Raw genomic sequence first — 15,236 nt, forward strand, 5'->3', positions numbered from 1 at the left:
CTTTCCAAAGCAGGCTTGTGTGTGTGCCCTTATATGGGGGTATGGGGAGGCAGGCTGGCCCTCAAGCAGGATTTTTGCATGGTATCCATGGGAATATAGCTCCTATGTACCTTGTGTGCCCAAGGGTGTTGGTGAGTGACAAGATGGTAACAAGTGGTGGTCAGTTACAGGGCTGTTTCTTTGCCATTCCCCTTACTAGAGAAAAAATCAACTTACAGGTTGGCTTTCCGTGTCACTGCCTCGCAAGGCCACTGCATGCAGGTACGTTTGACTACATCCGGCAGAAGAAATGTAAGCCGAAGGATCAGGGCAAATAGCTGCTTGTCTAGGTTTGTTACCTAGCGACGCACTGGCAAAGCTTTTCATGAACACCCGTACTCGATCGAGTGCGTATTCATTCTGTGAATATTAATTACTGCCAGACCGCGTACGTCACTGATGCTTTAAAGCAAGTCCGTGGCGCTGGGGTAGCACGTGTAGTGGAGGCTAAATGCAATAATACCTCGTTTTGATGTTGTTCTCTTATACGAAAGCACTTGGAGCAGATTAAGACATTTCTCGTCCTATTTTGTTTATTGAGTGGGCCCTGATACTGGGGAGAAGCTGCCATGAAGCAGACCTAGTAGTCAGCTTCCTTAGAGAAGGCATCTTGTCCTGTATTTGAGGGCTTCCGGTACGTTTTGACAGACAGTAGTGAGTGACGGGTTTCCTTTGGACCCCCCAGGGAGCAGAAAGTTCTGCCGGGAAGGCAAAATGTTTCTTGCGGCTGGGTTGGAAGAAGCTGGCTGCTGATGCAAGGCAGTGACAATTCTGGGGAGTCGCGGGAAGTTTTGAAAAGACGGTCGTTCCCTTTTCTAGAAGGCTGTGCACTTCGGTTCCTAATAGCTGTAGTAATGAAGCCAGGTAAGCGTTCGGGAGGAGCCCAAGCCGTTTTTGTCTAGCGAGTATTGTGCAAGGGGGGCAGGAAAGCGCTGCGCCCTGCTCCTTGCTGCCCTCGCGTGTCTGAAAGGCGGCACTGCACGCGGGAGGGGGGGCGCGCATGCGCATTGCGTTCCGGCGCGCTGACTGCTGCCCTCGCGTGTCGACAAGGCAGCACTGCAGCCGCCGGCGGCCACCGCTGCGTACGGAGACCGTTGCGGGCAGCCGGCGCACACGTGCGCGCTGCCGGTCGCCGTGTTGGCCGCTACTCTGCGCTCTCTCGGGGACGGGTAAGCGCAGGGGCCGCGCTCGTGCCCCCTGCCCGGTGCTCACGGACCGGGAGCGCTTTTCCCGAGAGGGCTTTTCCTTCTCGGTGCTTCCTGGGGGCGCGGGGACGGGCAGTGCCGTCTCGGAGCTGCTCCGCGGCGCTCTCTCCCCGGGGCAGCCCCAGCGCCTGCTCGCTGAAGCCCGCCGCTCTCTCGGGCGCGGGCAGAGCAGCCTCGGGGCGCTCGCTGCTCGGCCTGAGCGCCGGGGTGGCGCGGCGGGCTGCGGTTGGCGCGCGGGAGCCGGCCGGCTGCAGCGTGGCGCTGCGACCACGCGAGGGCGCCATTGCGGGTCTGGCCTGCCTCGCGCTCCGCTCCCCCGCCCCTCGCGCTCCCCCCGCCCCTCGCGCTGCGCTCCCCCGCCCCTCGCGCTCCCCCCGCCCCTCGCGCTCCGCTCCCCCGCCCCTCGCGCTCCCCCGCCCCTCGCGCTCCCCCCGCCCCTCGCGCTCCCCCCGCCCCTCGCGCTCCCCCCGCCCCTCGCGCTCCCCCGCCCCTCTCTCGCGGTCCTGGGCCGCGCACGCTCGGTGCGGCGGCGCGAGCCCTGGGCGGCCGGCGCACGCGCGGTGCGGCGGCGCGAGCCCTGGGCGGCCGGCGCACGCGCGGTGCGGCGGCGGGCAAGATGGCGGCGAGCAGGGCGGGTGTTTTGGCTGGACGGCGGCGGGCGAGGGCAGAGGCGGGCTGGAGTCGAGCATGTGGGGGCCGCGGTGAGGCGAGGTGAGGCGAGCGTGTGCCTTCGGGTGGCCGCGGGTGTCGGGCTGTGTCCTGCCAGCCGGGGCCGTCGCTGCGTGGAGGCGGCGGGGCGGGGGGCGGGGAGTCGGGCCGGGGGCCGCGCCGGGTCTGCGCGGCGCCGGGTCTGCCGGAGCGCGGCTCTGACTCTCCCTTTTGCGTGTGTCGCCTGTAGGGCCCCGGTTCCTCCCCAGCGCGGGCCGGGGCGTGCGCTCGCCCCTGCGGACGCAGCCTGGAGGAGTGTGTGTGGGGTGTCTGCGCGGGGGTCTGGATGTCTCTAGCAGCGGCACGGCAGCCTGATGCCTCCTCTCGTCTGGGACGCGGGGTCCTTGGGGAGTTCCCTGCTGCCTCCTCTGGCGTTCTCTGCGAGCTCATAGATCCCTCCACTTCCTCTCCCCCCCCCCCCCCCCCCGCCCCGCTCCCCTGTCTGGTGGGGTGGGAGACCGGTGGCTGCTCCCGCCGAGCTGAGAGCCACGTAGGGCACCCCTATGTGCTCGCTACGCATCTGGGATGGCGCCCCTGCCCTGAGGGCCCCGCAGAGTCCCACCCTTCCTGCAACCAGCCCCCCCAGAGCCATTAAACCACCCACAAATCTTGCCCCAACACCCCCACAGGCCCCAAAACGCCTCCGAGCCCTGCCGCAATGTTGTCACTGACTCCAGACCTTCCCCTGCACTCTGTGCAAGGCCCCAAACATTCCTCAAACTGCTGCCAGACCCAGTGCCTGCAGCAGTGAGGCGTTCTAACAAAGATGGGGTGCGATGTGCGTCTCCGCCTCGACTCAGTCCCGCTTTAGAGAAACAGGAAGTTACAGCACTTCCTGGTGAAGAGTGTTGACGGGTGAATGTGCGGATGACAAAGAGACTTTTCTCTCTTTTCTTCTGAGCCGCCTCTCAGAAGCCTCTGTGTGTGCACGATGTGGCTGATCTGGGATAATCGTGCTGTGCGCAGTGCTTAAGGAGAACATTGCCCTAAAATGGAGGGCTAAGGAATAGCCTAAAAAACCTAAAAGGCTCGGGAAGAGCCAAAGAGAACACCGATGGGCTCTGGGAAGCCCCAGTGATGCTAGCGAAAACAGCGTGGCTTTTAGGCACCTCCTCAGAGCAGCAGCAATGTCTCGCTCCAGCCTATGGGACAATGGGGACTCTTAATTACCGCCTTGAATTACCACAAGTGTTGCAAAAGCAGAAGGGACTAGGGAGCATGCAGAGCAGGTTATGGACTATATGTCAAGTTTAAACAAGCAACAAGCCCCTCTGCAAACAGAAACAGGTTTAGCCCTAAGTAATAGACGAAGGTAGCTGTGAGTGACGTGAAGCGAAGCGGTGACGTCAGTCACCCCGAAAGCCTCGGAGAAGCGGTCTGAAAATCTGGTACCCTCGCGACCTCGGCAGTCTTTTTGGTTTGTTTGGCAGGGTAGCCCACCGAAGGGGGACATCTCGAAGAGAAGCAGCAAGACCTGGGGATCCGGTGGTTCATTTTGGTCGTCGCCTGTGAGGCCAGCATGCAAGAGTAAGAGGAAGCTAGGAGCAGTCTCAAAAAGGTAATAGGTTTGAAAGGGAGACAGGCAAATCGAGGGCTGTCATTCCTCCACGTAGTTAAAGACCGAGAGAGTTGTCGGTTAAGCGCATGCATACGAGGGTTTGCGAACAGTACCAATAACACTGAAGCGGAATAAAAATAAGGTTTCGTGGAAGATGGCATTAGGTAGGTATTAGGCGACGTGCCCGCCTGCCTAATAACCTAGCCCTAATTGCTGTGTGTAACGTTTCCAGACCGTTTACCCTGCAACGTATGGTGCAAAGTGCCGTATTAAGACCTTTCCCTTAAGGAAAAGAAGAAGGAAAAAAGAAAAAAAAGGGGGAAAAAGAAAACAGGGTAAAGAGAAAAAGATCATGCATAAACCTAAGCGTTTCACTGGAAGTAAAACGCGAGTTTATCGCTTCCTTACAGAGATGGAACCAAGGACAGCAAATGCTGACGAGGAGAAGAGACGGACGAGCGTTTGCTTGCGGTTAATACCGAAGGGACGGGATGAAACAAGGAAGCCAGAATGCAGCGGCCCCTCGATATCACCAGGAACTGCTACAGGAGGAGGCGTTCTGGCACGGGTAACTAGGGTAAGTATCGCTAATGACCATTAGCAGTTATTTTGGCCTCCCCGAGGCAGCGCTGAGGACTGAGTAACCTGAGGGGCTCTGGCCTGGGTTAGGGCAGAAGTGCAGGCAGGCGCGATCAGGCATTTTCCTCTCAGCTCTCCAAGCTGAATCCTAGCCCTGAAGGAAAAAGCACTGGGGGGAGGCTACTCGGACACCTGCCACGTCGAGGGCAGGGGCAGGAGCTGACCCTTCCCCGACGGACGGACAGACGCTGGTGCGGCGGTGACTCTTTGGATATCGTAGGTAAGGGGAGGCACGCTGGTGCCGAGCTCCAGGGCGGTTTGCCTGAACACGATGCCCGGGGCAGGAGGTTACGCATTGTGTCCGGGGCTGGGAGCTGGTCCCCGAGTCCCATGTACTTGGGAGTGCCTGCGCTTGCCAGGGAGCCCGGTGCTGTTCCCAGAGCTGTGGGGAATTTCCCTTGCGTTGCCTGGACCCTCGGGGCTCTTGGGGGTGTTTCCCCTCATCGCAAGGGCAGCCAGAGCCCCTCCAGGGCTGCGTGAGGTCCCCGAACCGCTCCCGGATTTGCTTTTGGCACTCCGCAGTGTCGCTCGTGTGCCTGGGGCAGCCTGCAGGCGCCATCCTGTCAGCCGCGTTGAGCCCTGCGGCGTGCCTGGTGACCCCTCTGGTGTGCGCCAAGGCCCTTCCTCTGTATTTTGGTCTGCCCCAGAGCCCTGCACTTGCCCTCTGATGCCCTCAGGACCCCTCAGTTCACATTCTGGGTTGCCCCCGAGCCCTCTGCGTGCCTTTCGGTGCGCCCCGTGGCCCCGTGTGTGTTTTGCGGCATGCCGCAGAGGTCTCTGTTTAGCTTTTTCTCCTGTCCTGGAGTTTTCTGGGTGCTTCTGGGTGTGCCCCAGGGCCCTCCTTTTGGTGCCCCCAGAGTCACTCTGTTTGCTCTATCGTTCTTTTTTTTTTTTTTTTTTTTTTTTTTTTTTTTTTTTTCTTGACTTGTGTTGCACCCAGAGCTCTCGATTTGTTCTCTTGTGCTCCGCATACTCCCCTTTCCGCACTCTACACCCCAGGCAGGGCTCTCCCTTCAGCTCTCAGCAAGCTGCTGTCAGGAGAGTGGGGGTGCCTCTGCTGCCCTGGCAGCCCCAGCTGTCCCTGAAGGGGCTGATGGCCAGGCCCCCTGCCCAGTTCCTGCAGGCCCACAGCTGCGGGCCCTGGGGCTGGGATGAATGCCAGGGGGAGCTGGGTGGCAGGACAGGCCCCAGGTGGGGCTGATGGCAAGGGCAGGCCCACATTTGGGGGCTGGGGCCGCAGTTGGGGGGAGCTGGCGCTGGGGCAGGAGCTGGGCAGCGGAGCTGCCGCGGAGCACGGCCCTTCGGGACCAGCCCGGCGGCCGCCCCGCGGAGGAGGTGAGCGGGGCCGGGGGAGGCGCACTGCAGGCTGCGGGTCCCGCATGTGCCGGGGGTCCCGGCGGCTGGGAGCGTCCCGGGGCCACGGAGGCGGGGGGAGGAAGGGGGTGCGCCGGGGCTGTGGTGCGGTTTACTGCGCGGTCGGAGGAGCGCGGGGGGGGGGTCTCCTGTGTCAGCTCGGGAGCGTGTCGGGGAGCGGGGGGAGGAGGGTCGTGGAGGGGCGGGGGCAGTGTCGGAGCTGAGGCGGGGCCGGTCGCGGGGGTGTCGGGGGAGCCCCGGGCCGGTGGTGGGGCTGGCGGGGCCGCGCTCGGGGCTCTGCGGCCGTTTCCGGGGGGGACAGGGGGGAAGGGGAAGGGGGGCGGGACGGAAAGGAACGGAATGTGCCGAGGGTCAAAGGTGCCCCAGCGCTGCGGGTGGGGGGCGGGAGTTGGGGTGCGGGAATGCGGGGAGCCGTAGCTTTCGGCGCGGCATGCCGGGAGCAGTAGTCTTCCGGCACTGGGCTTCCGGTGGGGCCTGTTTGTTCTGAGCGCGGCATGCTGGGAGCGGTAGTCTTCCGGCACTGGGCTTCCGGGCGGCCATGTTGCTTGGCATGGCATGCCGGGAGCAGTAGTCTTCCGGCACTGGGCTTCCGGGCCGCCCTTTTCGCGTGCACGGTATGCTGGGAGGTGTAGTCTTCTCAGGCGGGGCTACTGGGTGACCATGCTGCGCCTCTCGAGGTGGCCCCGCGGGGGGGGCGGCGGCGGCGGCGGCAGGTCCCTGCCAGCGGGGTTCCCAGCAGGCGGCCGCGTGGCAGGCCAGGAGCTGTAGTGCCCGCTGGGTCTGTTCCTTACTGGACATGTGTCACTCACGCCTGAGTCCCCACAGGTCACGGGGGACAGTGGAATGCCCCTGTTTTTCCCCGGTACAGGGCAGGAAGTGTTTTCCATCTCCGATGGTGTTGCAAGACAACCTTGGAAGCTCAGAAAGAGTGTTCCTGCTGTTTAAACTAGGCAGATGAGGAGAACCCCCCCCCCCCATTTCCTGGGAGGAAATAATTCTTTAATCAAGGCCATGCTAGAAGTGCTAAAGCCTTAAAGAAATAGTAAATCAAAATGTTTTGTTTTCTATGTAGACGTTGCCAATTTAGCAAAGGAATTCGAGGTATCCCCGAACTGAACTGTCCTCATTATAATACAAGAAAATCACGCCCATAGGTCAGAAAGACCTGTGCCCGGGTGAAGACCCCTCCCCTGAGCATGCGTAGTTTTAAAATGGCGTGTAAGCAATATTAGAATTGTATGTAAATCACTAACCAACCGGTGTAAGAGGGAAAGTTGCAAACCTTGCAACTTGTATAAATGCTACTTGGAAAGCCGGGGCGGGGGGGGGGAGTTGCGCTTGATTTGTGGGGAAAACACCGAGCAGCCAGGCTTGCACAACTCTGAAATAAATAAGCAAATGTCTCTCCTGAGCGTGTCATTATTGGCTTAGTGCACAGCGGGCAACGAATCCGCTTTTCGGACAGCAGCGTGACCAGGCAGGGTTGTCCCCGGGGGCTGGGGCTGTCCCTCTTGGAAATGGGGAGGGCGGGAAGAGTAGGAGGGGTGCTGCGGGCTCCTGGGGGTCGTAGCTTTGCTCAGGATTGGGGCCGGTTAGGCAGCTGCTGGGAGGAGTGGCGGTGCTGGGAGGGCACGGTGCGGAGCTGTCCTGCTGTGCAGCGCAAGGGAAAGTCGACCAGCACCGTTGCTGTCCGAGGACCCTGGAACAGCCCGAGAGACCCTGGAACAGCCACCCCACGGACACCGTGTCACTGCCTCGCAAGGCCACCGCATGCAGGTACGTTTGACTACATCCGGCAGAAGAAATGTAAGCCGAAGGATCAGGGCAAATAGCTGCTTGTCTAGGTTTGTTACCTAGCGACGCACTGGCAAAGCTTTTTATGAACACCCGTACTCGATCGAGTGCGTATTCATTCTGTGAATATTAATTACTGCCAGACCGCGTACGTCACTGATGCTTTAAAGCAAGTCCGTGGCGCTGGGGTAGCACGTGTAGTGGAGGCTAAATGCAATAATACCTCGTTTTGATGTTGTTCTCTTATACGAAAGCACTTGGAGCAGATTAAGACATTTCTCGTCCTATTTTGTTTATTGAGTGGACCCTGATACTGGGGAGAAGCTGCCGTGAAGCAGACCTAGTAGTCAGCTTCCTTAGAGAAGGCGTCTTGTCCTGTATTTGAGGGCTTCCGGTACGTTTTGACAGACAGTAGTGAGTGACGGGTTTCCTTTGGACCCCCCGGGGAGCAGAAAGTTCTGCCGGGAAGGCAAAATGTTTCTTGCGGCTGGGTTGGAAGAAGCTGGCTGCTGATGCAAGGCAGTGACAATTCTGGGGAGTCGCGGGAAGTTTTGAAAAGACGGTCGTTCCCTTTGCTAGAAGGCTATGCACTTCGGTTCCTAATAGCTGCAGTAATGAAGCCAGGTAAGCGTTCGGGAGGAGCCCAAGCCGTTTTTGTCTAGCGAGTATTTTGCAAGGGGGGCAGGAAAGCGCTGCGCCCTGCTCCTTGCTGCCCTCGCGTGTCTGAAAGGCGGCACTGCACGCGGGAGGGGGGCGCGCTCACGGCTGCCCTCGCGTGTCGACAAGGCAGCACTGCAGCCGCCGGCGGCCACCGCTGCGTACGGAGACCGTAGCGGGCAGCCGGCGCACACGTGCGCGCTGCCGGTCGCCGTGTTGGCCGCTACTCTGCGCTCTCTCGGGGACGGGTAAGCGCAGGGGCCGCGCTCGTGCCCCCTGCCCGGTGCTCACGGACCGGGAGCGCTTTTCCCGAGAGGGCTTTTCCTTCTCGGTGCTTCCTGGGGGCGCGGGGACGGGCAGTGCCGTCTCGGAGCTGCTCCGCGGCGCTCTCTCCCCGGGGCAGCCCCAGCGCCTGCTCGCTGAAGCCCGCCGCTCTCTCGGGCGCGGGCAGAGCAGCCTCGGGGCGCTCGCTGCTCGGCCTGAGCGCCGGGGTGGCGCGGCGGGCTGCGGTTGGCGCGCGGGAGCCGGCCGGCTGCAGCGCGGCGCTGCGACCACGCGAGGGTGGGGCCATTGCGGGTCTGGCCTGCCTCGCGCTCCGCTCCCCCCGCCCCTCGCGCTCCCCCCGCCCCTCGCGCTGCGCTCCCCCGCCCCTCGCGCTGCGCTCCCCCGCCCCTCGCGCTCCCCCCGCCCCTCGCGCTCCGCTCCCCCCGCCCCTCGCGCTCCGCTCCCCCCGCCCCTCGCGCTCCGCTCCCCCCGCCCCTCGCGCTCCGCTCCCCCCGCCCCTCGCGCTCCGCTCCCCCCGCCCCTCGCGCTCCCCCCGCCCCTCGCGCTCCCCCCGCCCCTCTCGCGCGGTCCTGGGCCGGCGCACGCGCGGTGCGGCGGCGCGAGCCCTGGGCGGCCGGCGCACGCGCGGTGCGGCGGCGCGAGCCCTGGGCGGCCGGCGCACGCGCGGTGCGGCGGCGCGAGCCCTGGGCGGCCGGCGCACGCGCGGTGCGGCGGCGCGAGCCCTGGGCGGCCGGCGCACGCGCGGTGCGGCGGCGCGAGCCCTGGGCGGCCGGCGCACGCGCGGTGCGGCGGCGCGAGCCCTGGGCGGCCGGCGCACGCGCGGTGCGGCGGCGCGAGCCCTGGGCGGCCGGCGCACGCGCGGTGCGGCGGCGCGAGCCCTGGGCGGCCGGCGCACGCGCGGTGCGGCGGCGCGAGCCCTGGGCGGCCGGCGCACGCGCGGTGCGGCGGCGCGAGCCCTGGGCGGCCGGCGCACGCGCGGTGCGGCGGCGGGCAAGATGGCGGCGAGCAGGGCGGGTGTTTTGGCTGGACGGCGGCGGGCGAGGGCAGAGGCGGGCTGGAGTCGAGCATGTGGGGGCCGCGGTGAGGCGAGGTGAGGCGAGCGTGTGCCTTCGGGTGGCCGCGGGTGTCGGGCTGTGTCCTGCCAGCCGGGGCCGTCGCTGCGTGGAGGCGGCGGGGCTGGGGGAGGGGGGAGTCGGGCCGGGGGCCGCGCCGGGTCTGCGCGGCGCCGGGTCTGCCGGAGCGCGGCTCTGACTCTCCCTTTTGCGTGTGTCGCCTGTAGGGCCCCGGTTCCTCCCCAGCGCGGGCCGGGGCGTGCGCTCGCCCCTGCGGACGCAGCCTGGAGGAGTGTGTGTGGGGTGCCTGCGCGGGGGTCTGGATGTCTCTAGCAGCGGCACGGCAGCCTGATGCCTCCTCTCGTCTGGGACGCGGGGTCCTTGGGGAGTTCCCTGCTGCCTCCTCTGGCGTTCTCTGCGAGCTCATAGATCCCTCCACCTCCTCTCCCCCCCCCCCCCCCCGCCCCGCTCCCCTGTCTGGTGGGGTGGGAGACCGGTGGCTGCTCCCGCCGAGCTGAGAGCCACGTAGGGCACCCCTATGTGCTCGCTACGCATCTGGGATGGCACCCCTGCCCTGAGGGCCCCGCAGAGTCCCACCCTTCCTGCAACCAGCCCCCCCAGAGCCATTAAACCACCCACAAATCCTGCCCCAACACCCCCACAGGCCCCAAAACGCCTCCGAGCCCTGCCGCAATGTTGTCACTGACTCCAGACCTTCCCCTGCACTCTGTGCAAGGCCCCAAACATTCCTCAAACTGCTGCCAGACCCAGTGCCCGCAGCAGTGAGGCGTTCTAACAAAGATGGGGTGCGATGTGCGTCTCCGCCTCGACTCAGTCCCGCTTTAGAGAAACAGGAAGTTACAGCACTTCCTGGTGAAGAGTGTTGACGGGTGAATGTGCGGATGACAAAGAGACTTCTCTCTCTTTTCTTCTGAGCCGCCTCTCAGAAGCCTCTGTGTGTGCACGATGTGGCTGATCTGGGATAATCGTGCTGTGCGCAGTGCTTAAGGAGAACATTGCCCTAAAATGGAGGGCTAAGGAATAGCCTAAGAAACCTAAAAGGCTCGGGAAGAGCCAAAGAGAACACCGATGGGCTCTGGGAAGCCCCAGTGATGCTAGCGAAAACAGCGTGGCTTTTAGGCACCTCCTCAGAGCAGCAGCAATGTCTCGCTCCAGCCTATGGGACAATGGGGACTCTTAATTACCGCCTTGAATTACCACAAGTGTTGCAAAAGCAGAAGGGACTAGGGAGCATGCAGAGCAGGTTATGGACTATATGTCAAGTTTAAACAAGCAACAAGCCCCTCTGCAAACAGAAACAGGTTTAGCCCTAAGTAATAGACGAAGGTAGCTGTGAGTAACGTGAAGCGAAGCGGTGACGTCAGTCACCCCGAAAGCCTCGGAGAAGCGGTCTGAAAATCTGGTACCCTCGCGACCTCGGCAGTCTTTTTGGTTTGTTTGGCAGGGTAGCCCACCGAAGGGGGACATCTCGAAGAGAAGCAGCAAGACCTGGGGATCCGGTGGTTCATTTTGGTCGTCGCCTGTGAGGCCAGCATGCAAGAGTAAGAGGAAGCTAGGAGCAGTCTCAAAAAGGTAATAGGTTTGAAAGGGAGACAGGCAAATCGAGGGCTGTCGTTCCTCCACGTAGTTAAAGACCGAGAGAGTTGTGGGTTAAGCGCATGCATACGAGGGTTTGCGAACAGTAACAATAACACTGAAGCGGAATAAAAATAAGGTTTCGTGGAAGATGGCGTTAGGAAGGTATTAGGCGACGTGCCCGCCTGCCTAATAACCTAGCCCTAATTGCTGTGTGTAACGTTTCCAGACCGTTTACCCTGCAACGTATGGTGCAAAGTGCCATATTAAGACCTTTCCCTTAAGGAAAAGAAGAAGGAAAAAAAGAAAAAAAAGGGGGAAAAAGAAAACAGGGTAAAGAGAAAAAGATCATGCATAAACCTAAGCGTTTCACTGGAAGTAAAACGCGAGTTTATCGCTTCCTTACAGATATGGAACCGAGGACAGCAAATGCTGACGAAGAGAAGAGACGGACGAGCGTTTGCTTGCGGTTAATACCGAAGGGACGGGATGAAACAAGGAAGCCAGAATGCAGCGGCCCCTCGATATCACCAGGAACTGCTACAGGAGGAGGCGTTCTGGCACGGGTAACTAGGGTAAGTATCGCTAATGACCGTTAGCAGTTATTTCGGCCTCCCCGAGGCAGCGCTGAGGACTGAGTAACCCGTTCCTACCCTGTGGCTGCTGTTGCCTGTATCTGCCTTAGCTTTGCTTTGGCTGTTTCTGTTTTGTTTTGTTATCGTACGCACAGCTACGGAAAGGAATAGATGTCATACTTACTTTTTTAGATTAATTGCCACGGCTGAAGTTGAAGAGACCAAGAAACGTAAGCCCCGAAGGGGCACATCTTGAAGAGAGGGGGCTAGACCTAGCGATCCAGTTGTTCGTTTTGGTCGTCGCCTGTGAGGCCAGCATGCAAGAGTAAGAGGAAGCTAGGAGCAGTCTCAAAAAGGTAATAGGTCTGAAAGGGAGACAGGCAAATCGAGGGCTGTCATTCCTCCACGTAGTTAAAGACCGAGAGAGTTGTCGGTTAAGCGCATGCATACGAGGGTTTGCGAACAGTACCAATAACACTGAAGCGGAATAAAAATAAGGTTTCGTGGAAGATGGCGTTAGGAAGGTATTAGGCGACGTGCCCGCCTGCCTAATAACCTAGCCCTAATTGCTGTGTGTAACGTTTCCAGACCGTTTACCCTGCAACGTATGGTGCAAAGTGCCGTATTAAGACCTTTCCCTTAAGGAAAAGAAGAAGGAAAAAAGGGGGAAAAAGAAAACAGGGTAAAGAGAAAAAGATCATGCATAAACCTAAGCGTTTCACTGGAAGTAAAACGCGAGTTTATCGCTTCCTTACAGAGATGGAACCAAGGACAGCAAATGCTGACGAGGAGAAGAGACGGACGAGCGTTTGCTTGCGGTTAATACCGAAGGGACGGGATGAAACAAGGAAGCCAGAATGCAGCGGCCCCTCGATATCACCAGGAACTGCTACAGGAGGAGGCGTTCTGGCACGGGTAACTAGGGTAAGTATCGCTGATGACCGTTAGCAGTTATTTCGGCCTCCCCGAGGCAGCGCTGAGGACTGAGTAACCCGTTCCTACCCTGTGGCTGCTGTTGCCTGTATCTGCCTTAGCTTTGCTTTGGCTGTTTCTGTTTTGTTTTGTTATCGTACACGCAGCTACGGAAAGGAATAGATGTCATACTTACTTTTTTAGATTAATTGCCACGGCTGAAGTTGAAGAGACCAAGAAACGTAAGCCCCGAAGGGGCACATCTTGAAGAGAGGGGGCTAGACCTAGCGATCCAGTTGTTCGTTTTGGTCGTCGCCTGTGAGGCCAGCATGCAAGAGTAAGAGGAAGCTAGGAGCAGTCTCAAAAAGGTAATAGGTTTGAAAGGGAGACAGGCAAATCGAGGGCTGTCATTCCTCCACGTAGTTAAAGACCGAGAGAGTTGTCGGTTAAGCGCATGCATACGAGGGTTTGCGAACAGTACCAATAACACTGAAGCGGAATAAAAATAAGGTTTCGTGGAAGATGGCGTTAGGAAGGTATTAGGCGACGTGCCCGCCTGCCTAATAACCTAGCCCTAATTGCTGTGTGTAACGTTTCCAGACCGTTTACCCTGCAACGTATGGTGCAAAGTGCCGTATTAAGACCTTTCCCTTAAGGAAAAGAAGAAGGAAAAAAGAAAAAAAAGGGGGAAAAAGAAAACAGGGTAAAGAGAAAAAGATCATGCATAAACCTAAGCGTTTCACTGGAAGTAAAACGCGAGTTTATCGCTTCCTTACAGAGATGGAACCAAGGACAGCAAATGCTGACGAGGAGAAGAGACGGACGAGCGTTTGCTTGCGGTTAATACCGAAGGGACGGGATGAAACAAGGAAGCCAGAATGCAGCGGCCCCTCGATATCACCAGGAACTGCTACAGGAGGAGGCGTTCTGGCACGGGTAACTAGGGTAAGTATCGCTAATGACCGTTAGCAGTTATTTCGGCCTCCCCGAGGCAGCGCTGAGGACTAAGTAACCTGAGGGGCTCTGGCCTGGGTTAGGGCAGAAGTGCAGGCAGGCGGGATCAGGCATTTTCCTCTCAGCTCTCCAAGCTGAATCCTAGCCCTGAAGGAAAAAGCACTGGGGGGAGGCTACTCGGACACCTGCCACGTCGAGGGCAGGGGCAGGAGCTGACCCTTCCCCGACGGACGGACGGACAGACAGACGCTGGTGCGGCGGTGACTCTTTGGATATCGTAGGTAAGGGGAGGCACGCTGGTGCCGAGCTCCAGGGCGGTTTGCCTGAACACGATGCCCGGGGCAGGAGGTTACGCATTGTGTCCGGGGCTGGGAGCTGGTCCCCGAGTCCCATGTACTTGGGAGTGCCTGCGCTTGCCAGGGAGCCCGGTGCTGTTCCCAGAGCTGCGGGGAATTTCCCTTGCGTTGCCTGGACCCTCGGGGCTCTTGGGGGTGTTTCCCCTCATCGCAAGGGCAGCCAGAGCCCCTCCAGGGCTGCGTGAGGTCCCCGAACCGCTCCCGGATTTGCTTTTGGCACTCCGCAGTGTCGCTCGTGTGCCTGGGGCAGCCTGCAGGCGCCATCCTGTCAGCCGCGTTGAGCCCTGCGGCGTGCCTGGTGACCCCTCTGGTGTGCGCCAAGGCCCTTCCTCTGTATTTTGGTCTGCCCCAGAGCCCTGCACTTGCCCTCTGATGCCCTCAGGACCCCTCAGTTCACATTCTGGGTTGCCCCCGAGCCCTCTGCGTGCCTTTCGGTGCGCCCCGTGGCCCCGTGTGTGTTTTGCGGCATGCCGCAGAGGTCTCTGTTTAGCTTTTTCTCCTGTCCTGGAGTTTTCTGGGTGCTTCTGGGTGTGCCCCAGGGCCCTCCTTTTGGTGCCCCCAGAGTCACTCTGTTTGCTCTATCGTTCTTTTTTTTTTTTTTTTTTTTTTTTTTTTTTTTTTTTTTCTTGACTTGTGTTGCACCCAGAGCTCTCGATTTGTTCTCTTGTGCTCCGCATACTCCCCTTTCCGCACTCTACACCCCAGGCAGGGCTCTCCCTTCAGCTCTCAGCAAGCTGCTGTCAGGAGAGTGGGGGTGCCTCTGCTGCCCTGGCAGCCCCAGCTGTCCCTGAAGGGGCTGATGGCCAGGCCCCCTGCCCAGTTCCTGCAGGCCCACAGCTGCGGGCCCTGGGGCTGGGATGAATGCCAGGGGGAGCTGGGTGGCAGGACAGGCCCCAGGTGGGGCTGATGGCAAGGGCAGGCCCACATTTGGGGGCTGGGGCCGCAGTTGGGGGGAGCTGGCGCTGGGGCAGGAGCTGGGCAGCGGAGCTGCCGCGGAGCACGGCCCTTCGGGACCAGCCCGGCGGCCGCCCCGCGGAGGAGGTGAGCGGGGCCGGGGGAGGCGCACTGCAGGCTGCGGGTCCCGCATGTGCCGGGGGTCCCGGCGGCTGGGAGCGTCCCGGGGCCACGGAGGCGGGGGGAGGAAGGGGGTGCGCCGGGGCTGTGGTGCGGTTTACTGCGCGGTCGGAGGAGCGCGGGGGGGGGGTCTCCTGTGTCAGCTCGGGAGCGTGTCGGGGAGCGGGGGGAGGAGGGTCGTGGAGGGGCGGGGGCAGTGTCGGAGCTGAGGCGGGGCCGGTCGCGGGGGTGTCGGGGGAGCCCCGGGCCGGTGGTGGGGCTGGCGGGGCCGCGCTCGGGGCTCTGCGGCCGTTTCCGGGGGGGACAGGGGGGAAGGGGAAGGGGGGCGGGACGGAAAGGAACGGAATGTGCCGAGGGTCAAAGGTGCCCCAGCGCTGCGGGTGGGGGGCGGGAGTTGGGGTGCGGGAATGCGGGGAGCCGTAGCTTTCGGCGCGGCATGCCGGGAGCAGTAGTCTTCC

At 61.2% G+C, this 15,236-nt stretch overlaps 2 long non-coding RNA genes across 2 annotated transcripts; both read left to right on the forward strand.

The window, feature by feature from the left end:
- The first annotated feature begins 2,362 nt into the window (after positions 1–2,362).
- LOC135330147 (uncharacterized) lies at positions 2,363–5,650 on the forward strand. Its single transcript, XR_010391964.1, has 3 exons — positions 2,363–3,510; positions 3,921–4,087; positions 4,222–5,650. It is a non-coding gene; the product is annotated as an uncharacterized LOC135330147 (long non-coding RNA).
- Positions 5,651–9,153: 3,503 nt separating this feature from the next.
- LOC135330148 (uncharacterized) lies at positions 9,154–14,919 on the forward strand. The gene is made up of 5 exons (XR_010391965.1): positions 9,154–9,269; positions 9,539–10,904; positions 11,316–11,482; positions 11,675–12,406; positions 12,599–14,919. It is a non-coding gene; the product is annotated as an uncharacterized LOC135330148 (long non-coding RNA).
- Positions 14,920–15,236: the final 317 nt, after the last annotated feature.

This window comes from Dromaius novaehollandiae, chromosome 16 (assembly GCF_036370855.1).
Source record: "Dromaius novaehollandiae isolate bDroNov1 chromosome 16, bDroNov1.hap1, whole genome shotgun sequence".
Classification (NCBI taxonomy): Eukaryota; Metazoa; Chordata; class Aves; order Casuariiformes; family Dromaiidae; genus Dromaius; species Dromaius novaehollandiae.